Source organism: Pygocentrus nattereri, chromosome 9 (assembly GCF_015220715.1).
Source record: "Pygocentrus nattereri isolate fPygNat1 chromosome 9, fPygNat1.pri, whole genome shotgun sequence".
Taxonomy (NCBI): Eukaryota; Metazoa; Chordata; class Actinopteri; order Characiformes; family Serrasalmidae; genus Pygocentrus; species Pygocentrus nattereri.
In genome coordinates this window covers 3,964,358-3,981,646 of record NC_051219.1, presented here as the reverse complement: position 1 = coordinate 3,981,646, position 17,289 = coordinate 3,964,358, and positions in this window count along the sequence as shown.

Here is a 17,289-nt window from a genome sequence, read left to right as displayed (position 1 = left end):
AGTTGATGAATTATTTTCAGTTAATCAGGCTCAGACCGTCTGTAACCAGTTGACGACCGAGAGAGACCAGCTACAAAAGGAGAGAGATTATCTCCAAAGGAGGCTTTCTGAACTGGGTGAGTGACTCTTATGTCCAGCCAGTCCGCCCCGATCGTTCCCACCTGTATCCGGTTATCTCTCGCTATCCCTGTTTGTATTTAAGCCCTGTGTTTTCCTGAGTTTGTTTGATATGTTTGATCTCTCTCATTGACATGCTGCAGAAAAGAGTCTTTAATATGGACACTGGAAGGACTGAAAGGGCACATGATTGAAACGGACAGATTAGTTTAACCGTTCAGTGTTTACTCTACAAATGCAGCTGATATAAGACACACTTTATTAAAAAACAGTTTCATTTCATTATCTGGCTAAGTGGCAGGGAGGAGGCCAAAATGACTGTGTCGTGGCAAGTCAGTACAGTTGCAGGCTTTATTTTCAGCTGGGAGAGGAACTCAGCTAGATGCCAAAGTATCTTTACCTGCTCCTCAAAAACCTCATAGACCACCATTGGCCTGGGGAAGGGTCAACACAGACATGTAACTTTTTTTTATTATTACTATTTTCTTTTAAATTCGTTTTAAAAGTATTTTTAAATCCTGTTTTTCAATTTGGAGCTCATATTTAACAAGTTTGAAGCTCATGGACAGAAAAAACTAGACGACACACGGGACAAGTATATTCTTGTGTTGATGTGTCTCCCTCTAATGAATTCATTAGAAATAAACTTACATTAAGCTAATGTAAAAGTGCTATAAATATTCTACTTTAAGTCCTATTGCTGAAAAAAATGCAAGAATATTGAGAGTAACTTGCAATTTTACTTTCCACCTCTGGAGATTGTTTCCTGTGACGAGGTGCTAATTTGTGTATCTTTTATGCTTGTTTTAACATATCTAAAAGCAAACTTTTATGAATCTAAGATAACTAAGATTAATGAATGTCCTCAGTCACTATATTTAGGTTTTGCATTGATTTGAATTAAAAGAAAGCCATGAACTTGTAACGATTGGCCCCTCCCAGTCCTGCTTGTTGGATGTACTGTTTGATTTGTTGGATTTGTTTTATGTGTTGGATGTTTTGCTTGTTCTGTTTGAAGTGTTTTGTCAAGTATTTGGATTTCTCTGTTCTTTGTCATCTCTGTCCCTCCTGCTCTTCGTATTGACCACCTGAACCTGGACTGTAGACCGCGACCCTGGATTTGCCCTCAATAAAAGTCGCTTACCTCAGCGTACGCGTCCGCCTCCTCGCTCCCCCACATTAGAGAACTTAAACGAACCAGCACTGAGAAGCTGAAACCTTAAAGCTTTGTCTGTAATCTTGCTCCATCTTTTCTCAGGTGTTTTTAAATAGGGAATGTTGTTCTCTTTTACAGAGACGATGGAAATGCTGCCTAATTTACATATTTTGGTTATTTGCTGGAATTTAATTTGACTGCTGGCTGGCTGGTCGGGCTAATTTTTGTCTTTTGGAAATTTTATCCATGGAAACAGACGCTCAAGCGGGATGGGTCCATTTCAATTCCAGTATGTACTACTTTTCTACTGATCAGAAGAACTGGATTGAGAGCCAGAAGGACTGCAGAGAAAGAGGAGCAGACCTTGTGATCATAAACAGTAGACAGGAACAGGTGAGAGAGAGAGAGAGAGAGAGAGAGAGAGAGAGAGAGAATACATACTTTACGCAGTACTTATTTTTTTCTTTTCTTTTCAAATCATAGGAATTCATCAGTAAAAAGCTGAGTCCCTGTCGCGCGTGGATTGGCCTGTTTGATAATAATACAGAGGGAGCATGGAAGTGGGTGGACCACTCACCACTGACCCCCAGGTGAAAGACCCCTGAGCTCATGATGCAGTTGGTCATGATGCAGTTACTGACTCTGACTCCTCGCTGCTCTGATAAAACCCAGTGAACACTCTTATTCTCTCTTCCAGATACTGGAAACCTGGAGAACCTGATCAAACGTACGAGCACTGTGTAGTAACTGGCCGTGGAACTGATCCTGTATGGAACTGGGCTAATTATCCCTGCACTTACAGCTTTGTTTGGATCTGTGAGAGATCTGTAAAGTGAGACATTGAACCTCAAAAGCCTCCCACAGTTTAAATTAGTTTCATTTAACTTTGTGTCTCTTAAGGTGGTACTAATAGGGATATGGGATTGATAGGTCTGTGAATACATCTTCCCAAAAAAATAATAAGTTTTGTGTTTTCACCTGTTCTGAAGCAAAATTTTACCCAAACACAAGCACATTAAACACATTGTGGTCTCAGACATCTGGACTCTGTCCAGAAAATGTGATTTTTTTTTCATACAAAAGTGGTTTGCAAACTAAAATAAAATGGAAATGATTAAATATCATGTATAAATTCTAGGTACTGTTCAAGTTTAAGCAAATTTGTGATACCATGTAAGTTTTTTGCAAAATTGTTGATTGTTAAGGCATTGAAGATTTAGAATTACTAAAAGACAAATTCGTTAAAAATTTCAAAGCCGATAATCATTTCTAATGACACATCTAATTTGCTAAATTTCCTTCGGGATCAATAAAGTATCTATCTATCTATCTATCTATCTATCTATCTATCTATCTATCTATCTATCTATCTATCTATCATCTCAGACTTTTTTTTTTAAAAAAGGTAAAGATACCAAATTAACCTTAACTTTTTCTGCTAGTGTCTAAAATTTTGCAAAAAGTTTGCAATTTATTTTCAAAAGGCAGTAGCCTTGATAAAACGGTGTTGCTCAGACGACAGAAGCTTGTTTGTAATAACCTTCTTGATAAGCCACCATCAGTAATGACATCTTTCTCTATAGTCTGAATAATCATGAGCTTTCAACTGTTAAACAAACATAAATCTTCCACGTCTCTTTATTGTGTTCAAAGTGACATTTTACTTATTGTAATCTCTTCTGTCAACAGGTGTTTTCAGTTTCACACCCTTTTAAAAGTAAAACTAGTTGTTTTTCTACGTGTATCTGATAAAACGACTTCAATTTCAGTCCATTTTTTGTGGTAAGCATATTACAGCGACAGCAGCGTCTAATTGGATCTTTGAGCAGAATTTGATACCATCATAGTTTTCTAACCCACCATCTTCACTGAAGCATTTTTAGCTGCTACCACTTTGAAAAGTGCTCTATAAATAATGTATTATTGTTGTTGGTTATTGTTAATAATAATAATAATTATAATAATAATAATAATAATAATAATAATAATAATAATAGAAATGCATACACACTGCTAAAGTATGTTGACATCTAATGATGGCATCTATAGGAGACTGTATGGACATTGTCTTTTTTTTAATACAGGCATAGACATAATGCAGGATCTTTATCCTATGTTTCTCATTCTTTTTGGTCATAATATTCCTTTTCATTTTTTCACATTTCTAAATGGGTAAAAAATCAAAATATATAAACTCTCATCAAACAATAATACAAAAAGAATAAACATTGCTATACAGTATATGGACAACTGTAAGGACTTGTAGTCCCTCCTGGTCATCAGCAGAGGGTGACCTAGCTCACTCCACTTTTTCTACAGCAGTGTTTCCCAACCATGGTCTTGGAGACCCATCGTCCTGCTACACCCACTTCAGCTCACTAGGAGTTGTCATCTGCACAGTGCCAAGTGTTGCATCACCAAGTCATATATCCCAATTGAAGGAAATGCTTCTTTCTTTGAGAACTCAAGCATGATAAAACAGTGTTTCAAGCTTTAGGTATGCCCAGTTAGGTGTCAGTTGGCAGGAATCGGTCATCTAATGTCCATTATGAGTTGTCAGTTGCCATTTGTTTGGCATCAGTTCAAACAGTTGTCGGGTATCGGTCATCATTGTCAGGTTTCAATCATTAGCTGTCATCAGTTGTTGGGTATCAGGCACTGTTAAGCATAAATCATAACTTTTCAGGTATCAATCAACCACCAGGTATAATGTATCGGTCGTCAGGTATCAGTCAAGAGATATCGGTCATCAGTTGGTCAAGAGCTGTTGGTCATTTGTTTTCAGTCACCAGTTGTCAGGTATCAGATATCACCTATCGGTGTAACTGTACTCAGTAATTACATACTAACTATCTATACTTTTATCATCATTTGCAGCAATCACCCAGACATACCATCAGGTGAAATAAATTAATTGCATTTGGCGAATATTACAGTAACCAGTTATCACATAACTAACCTGTCAGTTAAAAAGTATCATTAAGACCAGACTTTATATCACAAATGCAACTTCTTCACTTAATATACCAAATCTTTGGATACTTCTGATAAGGAACTTTTGGGTTTTACTCTATTGATTGGTAATAAGGGGTAATAATATGGTAATACCATTGTAACCTGTTGTACTAAACATCACATGTTAATTTGCTACTTCTTTAACGTTACCCATAAATGTTAATTTTCCAGTTGATAAAATATTTTTTACACTTATAGGAATAAGGTGTCCAGCATAATATCTGCTTAAGTCTTCGACAAATGGCTCAGAAATGAGTTTTCAGGAAATTTTAGTACAGGATGTCTATTTAATTTAATCGTAATTAGATATAAATGTAAAGATGTAAAATATAAAATGACTTTTACTTTGTCTACATGTTAACTTTAACAAATAAAAGCAATTAAGCATTAAAATGTGCAAGAAATGTCTACAAATTTTCACATGACTGTAGCTCAAGAGGCTGTCGGTCTGTTCCGACAGCATTACTCCTCATTGTGTCTCCTGATCTGATGAAAATTGTATCTGTATGTAGTGAATGTTGTCACACATTTCCAAGTCATTAAAGTGTTATATTGTTATGCCCAGAATGTGGTTTCAGTCATTTTAGCTTTTCTGAGAAACACTGACATAAACACGCTTGAAGTAAAGTCTGCATGAGAAGCAGCACCAAAATGGGCCCATCCAAGCTCCGCCCACAAATGTACTTCTAAAAACGAAATGTCTTTCACTTCAGCCCACGGGTGATGGTGAGAACGGCCTAATGCTCTGCACACATGCAGTAGTACGGCTTGTGCAAATGCACAAGCATTTTATTTGAGTAGATGCACAAGTAACAGCATATGTAGGTATAAAAGCATATATTATCTGATGTTATTACACTGTAAAAGGTACGCTGCTGTTTTCCAAACAAGACTTAAGATTTGAAATCTTTTTAGATCTTAATTACCTACGTTATGATTCTGTAATATGGAGCGATGAGGAGACGGACGCATGTGTGGAGACAAGTGAGATTTATTATGGGCAAATCCAAAATCAGCGTCTAGACGGTCCCTGGTCAGAAAGCCAACGTGAAGATAAGGTGGGACGGACATAATGAAAATAAACAGGTTAAACGAACAACAGGGCCGGAGGATCAACAAAGACCAGCCGAGACAAGGGGCAAACACGGGGCTTACATACAACAGGGATGATGAGGGACAGGTGGAAACAATCAGGGGCGGAGTCACGAAACAAGGGGCCGGACTAGACGTAAAAACAAATGCACGTGGAAGATCAAAACAAAGGGGCATGTGGACGATCAGAAAGTAAACAGAAAAAGCACATGGAGTAGTGGGAGGAGCCAACCGTGACGGATACATTTCAAGATACACCAGTATATACACCTACACTGTATTACTGTAATCAGTCTGTAAACATCATCAGTAGTTACATTATTGTTCCATATATTAAGGTGTAATTAGTTATTAGACACAATACAAAGTGGCATCAATTTGTGCAAATTAACACAAAGTTAAACTTGGAGGATCGTTGATATTCCGGTAACAAAGATCAGTCAAGTGATCCGAATATGCAGATTACACTGAATTCAATACCAATCAGATTTAATCAGATCTGAATGTTTTAAAAGATTTACCCTTTTCCTTCTTTAATTATGACCTCCAGCTCAATAATGTATATTTAGTTACTAAGCTCTTGTTATCTGTTATCTCAAAATTGGAGGACAAGTGCACAGCTGAAATTCTTTATTCATAAAATACAGTAAAGAGGGAAACACTTAACAACTAGATGTACACAAAGCATTCAGGGCACATTCATGAAGAGTAACATCATAACATGCGTAATATTTGATAATTAGTAAAAAGGCGTATAAAATTGTAGCATCAGCAGGAGAAGAACCACAAGGGAACCCATGATCTGTTTCAATACGTGCTCTTTATGTAACACACTGGGAGAAAGAGGCACATACAATACGCTGAACCCAAGGGGGAGGGCACCTCCAGCCACATGCCTCACCCCAATGGTAACCCCCCACCCCCGAAACGAAGTAACACAAGTTACATATAACCATAACTAACCGACACCAACAATAATCAACACAAACAAGTCCCTTTGTTGGAGGTAACATGCTACCATCAGCTTTTGCTCTGCAGAGCCCCATCTCAAGAGCCCAGGTGGCAGCACCAGCCAGCAGCAGAACACTGAAGTATAATAACGATAAGCTCATGATATCAAAGATATCACCTTGACGGCTCTCCTGATGTGACTATGTCCACTGGTGTAGCAGTGTCATGTTACCGTTAGAGTAAATTGTCATTATAGATGCTACAGTGTCTATCATGACTTTAAGTTATCAGGAAAATTTACAACAGCAGTGTTAAAATACAATATGATTCATTGTCATGCATTCAACCCTTAAAAACGCTATTGACCATTTTAATTCACAGCACGTTGAGAGTGAAAATATATTTTTAAAGTGTGATTCTAAACATTCAAATAATCAGGCACTGTTTCTGTACATTGGTTAGTATGGATGTGTCCAGTGAAGCATTTTAATGAGTAAAAGCTCCTTATTGTCACGCATTGGACTCATCAGTCGAACTCCAACTCCCGGAATACCCCGGGAGAGCCTGGGACTCCGGAGACACCTAGGGACATCTAGAGCACAGAGTACTAAAGCCTGGGTTTGACAATCAGTCAGTGCGAGGTGTTGTTTTCTCTGAAACTTGCTGAGCGGATTCTCCCTGTTCTCTCTTGTTTTTTCGTGATTTGGACCTTTTGGATTCGTGTTTTGGACTATGTGTGTTGCCTTTCCCTGGTACTTTTGCTGGTTGTTTGGATTGGTTATTGGACATTTGGACTGAACTCGGACTACTCCTTTGTGTTTTGCCCCTTTTTGTTGCCTTGGCTGCTAGGTAGACGAATAAACCGTCTAACCTCTCATCTGCTAGCGTCTGGATTTGTCACATCGTAACACTTATTTTGGAGCCTCTCAGTAGAAATGGAAGTTTGCTCAGGATGTGGTCAGTAAGCTGAAGAGTAAAATCGCATGTCTCACTTCTCGAATTCTCAGAGCGGACACTGCTAAACCCGAGAGAGAGAGAGAGAGCGAGAGAGAGAGAGAGAGAGAGAGAGAGAGAGAGAGAGAGAGAGAGAGAGAGAGATGAACAGCGGTGTTCTCTCAGTAAAGATGTGGCTCTGTGTGTTTCTGCTCTACTCTGTGCTGCAGGAATCTTCAGGTGAGTCCACGCGACTGTGTGAGTTCTTCATGTGTATCTCTGCTTCACTGTAGATGTACTTGTTGTCTGAAACTGATTAAAGCTGGTTCCAACACAAGCACCACAGGTGGTGTTCTTCTCCTCAGCCATGCTAGCAGCCAGTCCTCTTTTGGGGTCCTTACTGCAGCAGCTCCCCAGTACACTCTGCTCTAGGCACAGTCCTGGTCTGACCTTGGCAGGCCTCCAAACTGTGGCCCCATTAGGCATTCTGTCCATTGATGTGCCAGAGCGGAGGGACTAGAGAGCTCGGTGTCCTCCTCCTCCAGCTCACCACATCAAGTCTGCTGCTTTTCTCAGCATTCCTCTTCTCCACCCTCTGTTTTCTCTTCCACCTACCTTGTCTATGACACTGGTGCCCTGCTGCTGCAACCAGCTTCACTTGTCCTGTCTCCAAGTCCAGCATTTCCTTCCTGAGGTCGAAAATGTCCCTGGCTGCCATGAGGAAATCTAAACTGAGAATGCGTGCCTCCTGCATGGGTGTGAGCCAAAACATGTGTACTGAGCTCAGACCCCTCCAAGGAGACCAAGGGTGACTGACCTGAGCTGGGTGATTGGTCGTGTCCCAGCTATCTGATATGCCCCTCTCAGTGCTGGGATGTGCACCTGGAGATCTCTTTGTGTGCAGGTGTGTGCTTGGATGTAGCAGAGAATCTGATTAGCCTGGGTCAACAAGCACAGTGAGTCATTTGTTGTTTGTGCCACACTCAACACACAGTCTGCGATGGCGGCTGAGCTTCTCTGTTAAGGCGTCTCCCCATTGTCTGCTACTCTCACATTTGTGAGGTCAGACACTGATGTTGGATGAGAAGGCTTGGCTCACAGTCTCCACTCTAATTTATCCCAAAGGTGTTCAATGGGGTTGAGGTCAGGACTCTCTTTTGAGACTCATCCGTGTCTTTATGGACCTGCTTTGTGCACTGGTGTGCAGTCATGTTGGAACAGGAAGGGGCCGTCCCCAAACTGTTCCCACAAAGTTGGGAGCATGAAATTGTCCAAAATCTCATTAAGAGTTCCTTTCAGTGGAACTAAGGAGCCAAGCCCAACTCCTGAAAAACAACCCCGCACCATAATCCCCCTCCACCAAACTTTACACTCACCAGAGTGCAGTCCGTCAAGTATCATCTCCTGGCAACCGCTAAACCCAGACTCATCCATCTGATTTCCAGACGGAGAAGCATGATTGGTCACTCCAGAGAACACGTCTCCACTGCTCTAGAGTCCAGTGGTGGCTCTTTACACCACTGCATTCCACGCTTTGCATTGCGTTTGCTGATGTAAGGCTTGGATGCAGCTGCTCGGCCATAGAAACCCATTCCGTGAAGCTCTCTATGCTGTTCTTGAGCTGATCTGAAGGCCACATGAAGTTTGCCCTGCGATGGGCTGGCGACCTGTCCAGGGTGTATCCTGCCTTCTGCACAATAACCACTGGGATAGGCTCCAGTGACCCTGAGGGAGAAGTGGCTTAGAGGATGGATGGATGGATGGATGGATGGATTTTTACTAAGAGTCAATGTGCAATGACGTTGGCGATGTGGTGTTTCTGCAGGTTGCACTGTAGAGCGAGGTTTGGGGGCAGTCATCACCAAATCTGTGGGAGACTCTGTGGTGCTGCCGTGCTCCTGTACAAACCTGCAGGATGTTCCACATAAAGTGCAGTGGGGATACTTGGGAAGGATCATAATAGGCAACTACACAGCTGAACAGAAAGTGTTTCCAGAGGATAGCAGTCAGAATGGCCGCTACAGAAACCGAGTTCAGAGACTGAATGGGAATAAACCAGGAGATTTATCTCTGATCATCTCTCACCTCGCTGAACAAGATGAAGGAACATACCTGTGTGGCATCAACGGGACATATTCCAGAGCCATCAATCTTTATGTTAGAGGTAAATCTAACTTGTATTACTCATTTACGTTTCTTCATTAATTATGAACTACTGGTTTCCTACACATGCAACACAGAGACAAATGGGTACATGGCAAAGAGTAACTAGACTTTTCAAATGATGCAGCAGCAACCAAACACTAAAAAAACACACTGCACTGAATTGACTTGCTTCCAGTGTGCTGAGCATTTTCACATCAATACACATTCTCATTTTGGCAATTACTCTGCTGACACAATACTTTATTCACATGGAAAGAATGCATGCATTTAGTAATAATATTAATAACAACATGCAAGGCCCTGTGGTAAGTGCACAATATCCTCAAGTGTTATTTGTGATGCTCTGTTAGGGTGTGTGGGCTTTGTGTGTTAGTGTTAAAGTGGTGACATCCTCCATCCTGTTTCTGTTTGTCTGCTGGTGTGTTTAATACATTCTATTAAATACGTTTTTGACTAAGTATGTTATTTACATATTAAAATAAATGCTCTGAGAAATCAAATTATTGTGTTATTTGTTGTTGAGAGATGGTGATAGTGTTTGTCTGTATTTGTGTATCTGCAGGCTGTATTGTGCTTTGTCTTAGTGAGAGATCTTTCACTAGATCTTCAGGAGAGTCTGTTCTGCTGCCCTGCCCCTGTCCCAGGAATGAAAATAAGATCAACCCCCAGAAAATCACATGGACTAAAGATCAGACTGCAGTGTCTAATGATACAGAATCCTACAGAGGCAGAGTCTGGATGTTCGACCAAAAGAATTCCAGAAATTTCTCTCTCCTCATCTCAGATCTGACTGAAGAGGACAGTGGACAATACACCTGCAGAGCTGATGACCACACACCATACGTCACGCTACACGTCAAAGGTCAGCCATTACATTACAAACCATTACATAGTTTCAATACTGACCACACTGCACCAGTGTAACTGACTCCAATCTGTTTCCAGTAGTGATGCGGTGTAAAATGTAAATAAGAACATATTGCAAAGATTTGCAAATCTCATAGACTCATATTTTACCCACAACAGAACAGAGAACCCATATCAGATGTTGAAAGTGAGACATTTTAGTATTTCATGAAAAACATGGACTCATGTAGAACTTGACGGCAGCAACGCATCTCAGAAAAGTTGGGCCAGGGCCGCGTCCACCACTGTGTACCATCCCCTCTTCTTTAACAACAGTCTGTAAATGTCTGGGAAGTGAGGAGACCAATTGCTGGAGTTTTGGGAGAGGAATGCTGTCCCATTCTTGTCTGATGTAGGATTCTAGCTGCTCAGTTCTGGGTCTTCTTTGCCAGATTTTTTGTTACATGATGCACCAAATGTTTTCTATTGGTGAAGCATCTGGACTGCAGGCTGGTCACTTCAGCACCCAGACGCTTCCATGCTGTTGTAATGCAGTATGTGGTTTAGAATTGACTTGCTGAAATATGCAAGGCCTTCCTTGAAGGAGACGCTGTCTGGATGGAGCATATGTTCTAAAACCTCTGTATACTGTTCAGCGTGGATAGAGCCTTTCGAGATGTGTAAGCTACCCACACCATAGGCATTAATGCAGCCCCAGACCATCAGAGATGAAATCGGCGCAGATAACAAGCTGGATGGTCCCTCTCCTCTTGAGTCCGCAGGATGCGGCGTCCATGGTTTCCAAAAAGAGTTTCATATTTTGGTTCATCTGACCACAGAACAGTTTTCCATTTTACCTCAGGTCATTTTAGATGATCATTGGCCCAGAGAAGACGGCAGTGTTTCTGCATCATGTTGACCTATGACTTCTTCTTTGCATGATACGGCTTTCACTGACGTTTGTAGATTAAACAGTGAACTGTGTTGACAGATTTCGGGAAGTGTTCCTGAGCCCATGCAGTGAATTCCAGTACAGAATCAGGCCTGTTTTCAATGCAGCGCTGCCTGAGGGCCGAAAGATCATGGGCATCCAATACTGACCGTCGGCTTTGTCCCTTGCGTATACAGAGATTTCTTCCGATTCTCTGAATCATGCACTGTGGATGGTGGGATATCCAAGGTCTTCACAATTTTATGTTGCACATTTTTTTGAATTGTTCCACAATTTTTAGATGCAGTTTTTTGCGGATTGGTGAACCTCTATCCGTCTTTGACGACTCTGCCTCCCTGAAATGCGCTTTTTATACCCAGTCATGTGAGCTAGCTGCAAATTCCTCCTCCAGCTGTTTATTAGTACTGTACTACTTAGTACTACTCACTTTTCCAGCCTTTGATCGCCCCTTGCTAACTTTTTTGAGATTGGTTGCTGCCATCAAGTTTAAATGAGTTATTGTTTTTGATGAAATGGTATAGTGTCCACTTGACCCTGAAGGAGAAGTGGCTTAGAAGATCAACATCTGTTTTTCCCAGATATTGTTTATGTTCAATCAGCACACTGAAAATTTGACCGTTTGTTTTTGACCGTTCAATCATTTTTCATTGCTAATCAGAAACACAGATGGTCTCTATAAAAGAAACATGCCCAAATGCCATGATACCCCTGGGAGAAATGTCATTACTCAAACAGAAATTGTTACAGTAACACCAAGAGCTTATTAACTGTCTAGGTTTAACTTGCGATACACAATTATTTTAACTTAAATAGTATGCAAATGTAGAAATATTACTGTCAAACCCCTATTTTTTCTGTTTTTCTATGTGAAATCCACAACAGTGAAGAAAGAAATCACAGGTCAGTCTGGTAAGATGTTACACTATAACAGTGTAGACTGTTGTATGTATTTTAAATGCGTTGTGTGTGAGTTCTATGTCGTTCTCTTTTTTTTTTTTTTTGGTAACACTGTACAGCAAGGTTCCTTAGTAACCCAGTAACAATGCACCAACTCTCTTGGACTACATTTACAGCATTTGGCTGACGCTCTTATCCAGAGCGACTTACAATTGGATAATTTTACACAAGTAGGCGAAGGCAGTGTTAGGAGTCTTCCCCAAGGACTCTTATTGGTATAGTGTAGGGTGCTTACCCCGGTGAGGGATTGAACCCCAGTCTACAGCGTAGAAGGCGTAGGTGTTAACCACTACACTACACCAACCACTAATACTAATACTAATAATTGTATTTATCTAATAATCTAATTATAATTATATAAATACTAATATTGTAATTATCGGTAATGACTAAGATGTTATACTTCATTACTAATGGAGCTGAAAATCATTATAAAAGAATTAATATAAGAAGAAAGTGTTTTATGATGCTTCGTGAGTGAATAAGGAAGATAAGCTGAATGAAATCTAATGAGTAGATACACTGGTCAGGCGTAACATGATGACCACCTCCTCATTTCTACACTCACTGTCCACTTTATCAGCTCCACTTACTGTATAGCTGCACTCTGTAGTTCTACAGTTACAGACTGTAGTCCATCTGTTTCTCTGATACTCTGTTACCCTGTTCTTCAGTGGTCAGGACCCCCATGGACCCTCACAGAGCAGGTTCTATTTGGGTGGTGGATCATTCCCAGCACTGCAGTAATGCTAATGTGGTGGTGGAGTGTTAGTGTGTGTTGTGCTGGTGCGAGTGGATCAGACACAGCAGTGCTGGTTGAGTGCTGCTCCTACTAGGCTCATTTCCCAAAATTACTTTATTAACATGGTTTTAAGCATATTTCATAAACAGTGAGCTTTTACAGACATGCTTCTTCATTAAAGTGCCACAAAACATGTCTTTAATCTTTGAGGATGTTTTTGAGCTAATTTCGTTAAGCAGTGTTTCTGAGAAAACTTACTATTTAAGGAACTTTTCCCATTTCTACTTCCCTGGAGCTCTCAGCTTTACTTTTTCTTTTAAGTGTGTTTGTTGTTGATGCATTGTTACCACAAACCCAAACCAGAAAAGAGTTTGGGTGGTAAGTTAAATTAGAACTAAATATTGATTCAACATTTTTCAAAAAAGTAAAGAATTTATCATGTTACAAAGTTAACAAAGTTAAAGGTCCTAAAATGTGCGCCTTAACCTAGGCAGCTTTTTAAACATGCATTGCCTCACTGTCTACGTTAAACCAGTGCAGCAGTTTTTAGAACAATCCTATTGGGTATAATAAATGTGAAACTAAAATAGGTGAAATATACTTGTGGGAATAAGACCGGCTTGCTGTGTTTTGCATGGAGTAAATCAGTAAACATTTTCATCGTCACCGGGCACTCTTACTGTAATAACTCAGTTTATCATCACCAGGCACAGCTATAAATTTGTTCTGAATGATTATTTTCATCTCTTTCCCTTGTCTACAGATTTCTCCACTGTGATTGTCATCACTTTGTGTGTTTGTGTAGTCCTGCTGCTTATCGTAGTGATTGGAGAAGCAGCACTGATCTGCAAACTGAGACAGAAATGGACACGAGGTACTGCACATCCAACCAAAAGCACAATTCATAATTATGGTTAAGCCCAGGTGTGATGGGGAGCGAGGAAGCGGACGCACGTGCTGAGATAAGCGAGATTTATTATGGGCAAATCCAGGGTCATAGTCATAAAAGTCCAGGGTTCAAGGAGCCAATACAGAGAGATTGTGGGGCAGACATGATGGACACCAGAATTCAACAGAACAAACAGCACAACAGATAACAATACAAAGACCAATACAAAGATCAGCAAACACAGGGCTTAAATACACATGGAAAATGAGGGACAGGTGGAGACAATCAGGGGTGGAGTCTTGAAATGAGGGGGCTGGACTAAAAACCAAAAACAAACGCACATTGACCGGCCTGGGAGGGTCCAATCGTGACACCAGGCTTTGGCTTAATGTCGGCACTGGAAACTTGCTTGCGCTCATGAAAGTAGCTTTGGTAGGAATGCAGTATTTTAATAGGAGAATGCATTAGATACCAGTTATGAAAGATTTCCTCTATTGAAGATTAAATACAGCCCTTTGATTAACATCTTCAATTGTTCTGCAGGGTCTGTCTCGACAAACACTGAGAGAGGAACACAGAACACAGTGAGTGAAAACTTCTTAAACCTGCTTCTTGCTTATGCAAATCAGCTGTGTAAAACATACAGGAAAAAATTCATTTTCAAATTTTCTTTCTTATTAAAGTAGTAAAATATTGTGGCCTTCATAGCGCACAGTGGGGGAAAAATAGATATTGTTGAAGTAATTTTGATGGGCAAAGAAAACAGTTAAACTTTGTTTGACTTCGTTCCTCTTTAGGATTAAAATTTTTTGTAGTTGTAACACAGAGGTGTCCAGCCCTGTTCCTGGTGATGTACTGATTTTGAAAGTTTAGACACAACCTTAATCTAACACACCTGACCCAGATAGTTTGGGACATGTGGAGCATCTGTATATAAGATGCAGTTGAGTTTAACGCAAAATCTCTACGGCAGTAGATCTTTAGGGCTAGAGTTGGGAACTCTTGGTGTGATGGCCACATTGAGAAGTATTCAGCATAAATGAATGAATGTGATGTGATGTGAAGACAAAGGTTTAAGTTATCTTCCGGTGTGTATTACTGTGGTTGCAGGCTGGTGGTGATTATGAAAATGATCCTCTAAGAAACCGGAACAAGATCTGCATGAGTCCAATATACCAGAGCCTGGACCTCAAAACCAATCAATCAGATTCAGTTTACCAGAGTCTAAATCTCAACACCAACTAATCAGATACAGTCTACCAGAGTCTAAATCTCAACACCAACCAATCAGATTCAGTTGACCAGAGTCTAAACCCCAACACCAACTAATCAGATACAGTCTACCAGAGCCTAAACCCCAACACCAACCAATGAGATTCAATCTACAAGAGTTGAGTGCCCAAGACCAACTAATCAGATTCAGTCATAAATTCTAAACCCCAACACCAGACAGTCAGATTCCGTTTATTCCGTTTTTTAGAGTCCAAACCATAATAATACCAATAAACACCAAATAATTAAAATAAATCGATCCAAGTGTACGACCAGGGGTGTAAAATCTAATCCACAGCGGATTACTGAGGCTGTAGGCTTTCAATTCAAATGAGCACACCTTATTCCACCTGTTTACGCAGTTGGTCATAGTCTTCAAATGACTGATCCTGTGTGCTCCTGATTTGTTGGATAGGATTTGACATCCCTGATTTAACACAAACCAGTCAGATTCACTCTACCAGAGGTGAAACCTCAGCACTGACAGCACTAAAACCAGCATCAACTGTCTACACCCTTCATTTCCAAAGCACTGCAGCAACAAACTGCAGTTATATTTTGTGGTGATCATAATCAATACATTACACATCTGCTGACTTTCTATTAAAACCGTGTGAGGAAATCAGAAGAAACCTGTTTAAGAAACCTCACCTGCAGTTCTGTAAGCTCTATCAAGATATCTTGGTGAACTTATTCACAAAATGGGTATATTTTATCATTAATATGTTTCTAGCTAGAAATTAAATTACATTGCAATTCTTACATGATGACAGGATGTGCTCTTATCTGCTGTACCATTTATCCACTGATGGTTACATAAATCTAATCCAGATGTGTATTAAATATAGGCATGTTAAATTAGTCAAGTTAGAATCAGTCTAGAGTTTTTCAGCATTATCTTCTGTCCTCATAGTAAAAAAATAGCCTTTGTATATTTCTTTTTCTTTAAATGCTTGAGCTTGTGTATCTTTTATACATCCTTTAAATCTTATTTTCATTTTAATTTAAAAAATCCTGAATTGTACATTTTGTTCCCTTTAAAATTCTCTCTTTAGAAAAAAGTTCTTCCTGTTATATCAATTGCTGTTTTGGTGAAAAATGCACGACACAAACATTATTAAAGATATATATATATATATATATATATATACATATATATAAAGCATGAATAAATAGTCAAGTAAGGCACTAAAGCTGTGATAAAGTGATAAATCAAACTCAGGCAGGTTGCCCTACCCAGGCTGCACTGGAAAAGCACATAAATGCAACGGTCATGCACGAGAATGGACAGTTCCTATCTCATCAGCCAAGAAACCAACTCAAAGGTAGTTGATGGTGGTTAAAAAGTGATAAATCTGTAGAAAACTATTTTCGTTAGGGTTTTTGTGTTGCCTTTAAATGCCCTGCACATACTTCTCCACACTAAATGGAAATTAGAAACACCAGGCCAACATCGTGGAGAGCTTCAGAATGTCTAAATTTCTCAATTTAGAAAGACTTTTTTCTTTGTTGTTAAGGACTTAGTGGTGCAGAAATTACATTAAATATTTGTTAACGTAATGTGTGTGTGTGTGTGTGTGTGTGTATATATATATATATATATATATATATATATATATATATATATATATATAATATCTCAACATGCAGTAACAGAAGCTGCTTTGTTGGCTTTATCAGCTAAGGATGCTATCAAGAAAGTCAGTAAGAGTAGCTTACTGGCTTACTGTCTCGGCTTGATTCTGGTTCCTCTTTTCAGTGACTCACTGTTTTTGTCACACCACGATTTTGACACTTCTGCTTGTTTCTATCAGCTTTCATGTTTTTCAGATGATCAGCTCTTTTAGTCTGTGGTCAGTGGTGTTAAATCACCAGTTCTGTTTGCCCCTTAAATGGCAAATGGGTCCAAACTTTCATCCAGGACTGCAGTAACACATTATTTAAGTCTGCTTTGCCATGATTACTGAACATAATTACTAGCAAGCAGTTAGTAACATCTGTGTAAATAGTGAGCAAGCTTGGAAATGTAAATGTATTGATAAGATGTGTTAAAATGGTCTTCTGCAAATTTTGTCATTTTTTAAATATTGTGTTGTGGTAAATAATTGTACTATTTAAGTTACCAGCATATGTCTTATGAAACATCCTAATCAAGGAAGATGGACAGGCAATAATTACCTGAACTCACAATGATGAAATGT